Consider the following 6,400-nt stretch of genomic DNA (forward strand, 5'->3'; position numbering starts at 1 on the left):
ACCCAGAGCAAGGCGTCGGCGAGTGAGTGGGGTCAGCAAGTTGCAACTATTTCGGTGCCGAGACAGGGGCGGGATAAATTTACGTCGGTTCCGGCAGGTCAACGTCCGCAACGGGAACGCAACGGCACCGGACGGCCCCGCATCGAGCTCTAACACAATAGAAGCTGACTATACACAGTTATGGATATATCTTATAGAAGAGTGTATAGTAACTATATAGATAGAGTAGATACTGTAGGCGGACTGACCTGAGAGAGAGAGGAGTTGAGCCGGAGCGGGGCCACGGCGAGACTGAATGCCCCCCACCCCGTCTGGGTCCTTCACCCTGCCCATCCCCACCACCGCTCTCTCTCGTTGCATCCATCGTCGCTTTTCGGCACAAAAGGATACCATTGCACCCACCAGGATATGTACCATATACCAATATACCATTGCACCCGATAGAGTGCAACATCAATCCACGATATTTAAATGACGAACATTATTATAAAATGATTAAATTAGATCAGAAAGAAAACCCCACCGGGCAGTTCTATAAAAATTTCTCATCTTAAAACCATGGTTCTGACCAGGAAACATAAGAAAAGACTTTAATTATATTATTTCAATTTCTTGAGACAAGGTAATTATTTATTAAATAAATCAAAACTTGTATCCATTTTTGTCTCAACACTTTTTATTTTTCACCAGTCCAACGTTTCGGCCATTTTAGCCATCCTCAAGGACATCTTCAATTATAATTTCTTCCTCACATTAAATTTACAGTTACTTTTGCAGGCTATTCTGCCCTGGTCATTCATTAATTATAAGTTAAAAGCCTATTTTTTAAATTTAAAATCATAAATATTTAATTCTTCTTATATAAGATTATCCACACAATTTCACTACCATATACACAAAACCTATTAACCCTAAAAATCTGATTTGCTACCCCAGGACGGCTCCAGAACCCACAGGAGTTGACTCATGACTACAGTGTAACAGAAAACTATTCGCTGCCCAGCCGGATTCCAACTAGGGTCCTTGGAGTTAGTAGCCATGCGCCTTATCTCGAGGCTACCCGCGCTCCCTACATCAAAGAAATAGTAATACAAATATTTGGTTGAAAAACGGTCATTTTTTTTTTTTTTTCTATACAACCCATTATTTACTTCATAAGTGGACCTTTTTATAAGCAATTAATATATGAAATTCAAAAATAAGTTTGAAGTAAATTTTCAGGGTCAAAAAATTTTTGGCATACTTTTAAATGTTAACCATTAGCCCCAGCCTAAAAAAATATATCCTTTTTCTTTCAATAAGGAAAGGAATGAGAATTAACGACGATATAATATTGACAATAAAACTCAGTCTGCGTTAGATATTTTATATAAAATCATGGCTAAAAACAGTGAACATAATCTAAAGAAATTATTTACCGAAAAATGACAAAATTGATGAGAAATAGGTTTTAGTACTTTTCGAAATATTGTTAAAAAGTTCAGGAAGACTTTAAACTAAACTCGTTAAGAACGGCCATCGAAATTTAGTGAAAGAGAACCAAGAACATACACCGGATTGTTCAGAGAGATCAGCCCCCAGGATAGCAATAAAGGTCATATCAACTTAATAATACCTTGAGTTTACAAACAGTGAGAAATGTTATTCATAAATTTTTTTTTTTTTTTTCGGCCAAGACTCCCATTGGAGTCCTATACTGCCTAACCATGGTTGGGGGTCAAAGTTCTTCATTTTGTGGGACCGCCACGCAATGAAAAAAGTCGACGTCCCAGGCCGGATTCGAACCGGCACCGCCAATAAACATCAAATTGGTAAGACTGTGTCTTATAAATATATTTATTATGGTAGGAATCAAAGGAAACAACTTTTTATTATTAAGAAAAACTGTAAAAAACGTCTAATAATTTGTTAATAAAAATAAGAATTCTGGAAAATATTATTTATTCAGATGGAAGTAAATTGAATATTATTGGCTCTGATGGCCGCAAGTTCGTTTGGCGAAAACTTAACATCGAGTTTCAGCCTCGACATGTGAGGCCCCCACTGTGAAAGATGGAGGTGGAAATGTCCAAGTTTAGGGTTGCAGGTCGTGGAATAGTACAGGAAACTCAGCTTTCAAAGTCAAAAAATATATCGATATTTTGCGCCATAATTTAAAAAGTAGTGCCAAAAAGCTGGAGATCAAACATACTTTTATCTTCCAACAAAAAAATGATCCCAAGCATACACTCCTTATCTCTCAATTTCACAGAGACGATCCGCCCTAAAATTGATACAGCGACTAAACACACACCTACTTACTGAAACCCGTTTGGATATAGCTTCATAAACCTACTAGTACAAGAGCCGAGAAGAAAAAAGGCAGTTATTTCACCCCAATTTTGGATTACTTTAATAAAAACTATGTATAATTACTAGTCAAAATTAATGAGTATGTCAAGTATAGGTAGGGTGAATAAAAAATGGCGGCTGTTTCAAAACGTTAAAAAAATTAATTTTTCATTCGTAGCTTTAAAACTACCAACAACACTAAAAAATCTTACAGAGCACTATTTAATGAAGGGTAAATACATGAACCCTAATAGAGTTATTTACGTAAAACAGTTTTCGAGATAGCTTTTTAAAAGGCAACACTTCATAAAAATGTTGTATGGGACGTACTGAAAGATCAGTAGTTAGTGAATCTATTTTGAAAAATTTATATCTCAAAACCCATTTGACGTACAGATGTCTATTAGCACTCGAATCAAAACTAGTTTAATGAGCTATAAAGAAGCTTATCTTCGTAGGAGTAATAATTTACATGAAATTTGCTAAAATAAATTGATTTATAGTTATTCGGACAAATTTTCATTTGCCAAATTTATATTCATATGTAAATATCATAAGAACTACTACCCCTACGAAGATAAGTGTCATAAAATAAAAACTGGGGGCTGTTTCAAAAAGTTTTAAAAAAAAATTAATTTTCCATTCTGAACCCTATTCCTTTAAAACTACCAACAACACTAGAAAATCTAAGATTATTTAATGAAGAGTAAATTTTCTGATATATGAGCCCTAATAGAGTTATTTACGTCCAATAGTTCACGAGATATAGCCTTTTAAAAAGCAACATTTCATAAAAATGTTGTATGGAACGTACTGAAAGATTGTTGAATTGTCGAAAGATATATGAATATCATAAAAACTACTACCCCACGAAGATAAGTGTCATAAAATAAAAACTGGGGGCTGTTTCAAAAAGTTTAAAAAAAAAATCAATTTTCCATTCTGAACTCTATTCCTTTAAAACTACCAACAACACTAGAAAATCTAAGATTATTTAATGAAGAGTAAATTCGCTAAAATGTAAGCCCTAATAGAGCTATTTGCGGTCAATAGTTCCCGAGATATAGCTTTGTAAAAAGCAACATTTCATAAAAATGTTGTATGGAACGTACTGAAAGATTGTTGAATTGTCGAAAGACATGTGAATATCATAAAAACTACTACCCCACGAAGATAAGTGTCTTAAACTACTTCATAGTAAGTTGAATTTCCTGTATTTTAAGTGTGGGCAGACATATATGCGTATTATGGGTTATGGGCTATGGGTTATAGTTTATGACACTTATCTTCATAGGAGTAGTTGTTTTTATGATATTCACATATGAACATTAATTTGGCTGATGAAAATTTGTCCGAACAACTATAAATCAATTTATTTTAGCAAATATCATGAAAGCTACTATTCCTACAGGAAAGTAAAGGCGATAAACTACTTTATAGGACATTAAACTAGCTTTAATTTGATTGCTAATAGACATCTGTACGTCACTTAGTTCGTGAAATATAGATTTCTCAAAATAAATTAACTAACTACTGATATCTCAGTACATTTTTATGAAATGTTGCTTTTTAAAAGGCTATATCTCGAGAAATATTGGACGTAAATAGCTCTATTAGGGCTTACATTTTAGCGAATTTACTCTTCATTAAATAATCTTAGATTTTCTAGTGTTGTTGGTAGTTTTAAAGGAATAGAGTTCAGAATGGAAAATTGATTTTTTTTTTAAACTTTTTGAAACAGCCCCCAGTTTTTATTTTATGACACTTATCTTCGTAGGGGTAGTAGTTCTTATGATATTTACATATGAATATAAATTTGGCAAACGAAAATTTGTCCGAATAACTATAAATCAATTTATTTTAGCAAACTTCATGTAAACTATTACTTCTACGAAGATAAACATCATAAACTACTTTATAGCTCATTAAAATAGCTTTAATTTTAGTGCTAATAGACATCTGTACGTCAAATGGGTTTTGAGATATAAATTTTTCAAAATACATTCACTAACTACTGATCTTTCAGTACGTCCCATACAACATTTTTATGAAATGTTGCCTTTTAAAAAGCTATCTCGAAAACTGTTTTACGTAAATAACTCTATTAGGGTTCATGTATTTACCCTTCATTAAATAGTGCTCTCTAAGATTTTCTAGTGTTGTTGGTAGTTTTAAAGGTATAGAGCTCCGAATGAAAAATTAATTTTTTTTTAACGAATTTTAACGAATAAGAATTTACTCTACTTTAAATGATGCTCTCTTTCATTTTTTATCGTTGTTAGTAGTTGTAAAGATATACAGCTCCGAATGAAATTTTTTTTTTTTTAACTCTTTGAAACAGCCGCCATTTTTTATTCCTCCCTATACTTGGCAGACTATCAATTTTGACTAGTAATTATACATAGTTTTCAATTAAGTTACTAAAAACTGGGGTGTGATAACTGCATTTTTTCTCCTCTTGGGCTCTTGAAGTACACGGGACAACCAAAACAACCTACAAACATTCCAATCGTGGTGATTTGATTTGTCAGATTACACGATCTCCATGGTACATCACTGCACACAGACTTACACATATATTCTGTACAAGACAACATTAAAGCTAGAATAATATTTATACTGAATATTTCATGACAAACTCCATCACCAGACCAATAGACTAGTAAGATATTGGTACCTCGAACATTGCCGACAACAGGTACCAAAGACCAATAAGGAGCTGGATGAGGGATCTCCTCACCTAACAAATGAAATCAATTGAAGCCAAGAGGAGATACCAATGAGAACCGGTCTCTATCTTGTCACTCATACCATTGTTCTAATTTTACAAGAAATCACATTTTCTTGTTATTTTCAATCTAAAGAAAAGTGTACCCTAATAAAGTAGGGCAATAAAAAAATATTTTAAAAATTGGCTTACCTCTGTCGAACAGATCCGCTACCTTGGACTACATTTGGACAAACGATTAACCTGGAATCCTCACACAAGACTGAAAAGACAGTAAACTGCACGTCGATTTCGACTATTACAGCACTTGCTAGACAAACGGTCTAACCTTCCAACACATTAGAAAAGACTGATCTATATGACTGTAATAAGGCCAATCTGGACATACGGAGTTGAGCTTTGGGGCTCCACTAAACCTTCGAATTCCTCTCGTATTCAATCCTTACAATCCAAAATTCTTCGTAAAAACCTCAATGCTACTTACTTTGTCACAAATAAAATCATACATAAAGACCTTAATGTTCCCTATGTAACCGATCTAGCCCGAACCAGATATCACTCGTTCCATTATAAACTCTCTAACCACTCAAACCCCCTAGTTTCTAATCTTGCATCCTCTTCCATTCCTGACAATCCTCCGAGGCGCCTGAAAAGAAGATGGCCACGAGACCAGCTAATGTAAAATGTCGTTAAAGTTCTACCAATGGGTAGTTTCTCTACACGCCTGTAACACTCCAATTTAACTTAGATCAGATTTACTAAATGTATTATAATGCACAGTTGTAAATAGCAATAAATAAATATTTAAAAAAATAAATAAATTGGCTAAACCGTTTTTGAATGAAAATCAGAGGAATATAGAGATATTCGGTCCACCGCCATTTTGTTTCAAGGTAGAGAGTGGCAGGTTAATATTGCTTATAACATTCTCTGGGTCGTATGTTTCAACGGAAAAAGTTTCGTTAAAATAAATTCAGCTATTTCTCATGAAAATCACCCCCAAAAAAATCAGTTAGCTACCATTTTACTTTTTATGTTTAAGTTTATAGTCTACGTTGCACCATAAAACCTGAAACACACGGCAGTTTTTATTTTAAACTAGCAGACCCGGCAATGCTTCCCTATTGCTATATTTGAGGATTAATTTTGTAATATTTGACATTAATATTTTTATTTATTTAAAACCAGATCAGCTTGGTGGGCCTTACATGGTTGATATGACATTTTTTTTTTTTTTTTTTTTAAATTGATTGATTTATTTATTGATAGATATTACAATCTGCCACACAGTTGTGGGCAATAGGTAATATTGATGAATGATCTCATACATACTAAAATAAA

Source organism: Halyomorpha halys, unplaced genomic scaffold, assembly GCF_000696795.3.
Source record: "Halyomorpha halys isolate HHAL.00 unplaced genomic scaffold, Hhal_1.1 Scaffold21.1, whole genome shotgun sequence".
Lineage (NCBI taxonomy): Eukaryota > Metazoa > Arthropoda > Insecta > Hemiptera > Pentatomidae > Halyomorpha > Halyomorpha halys.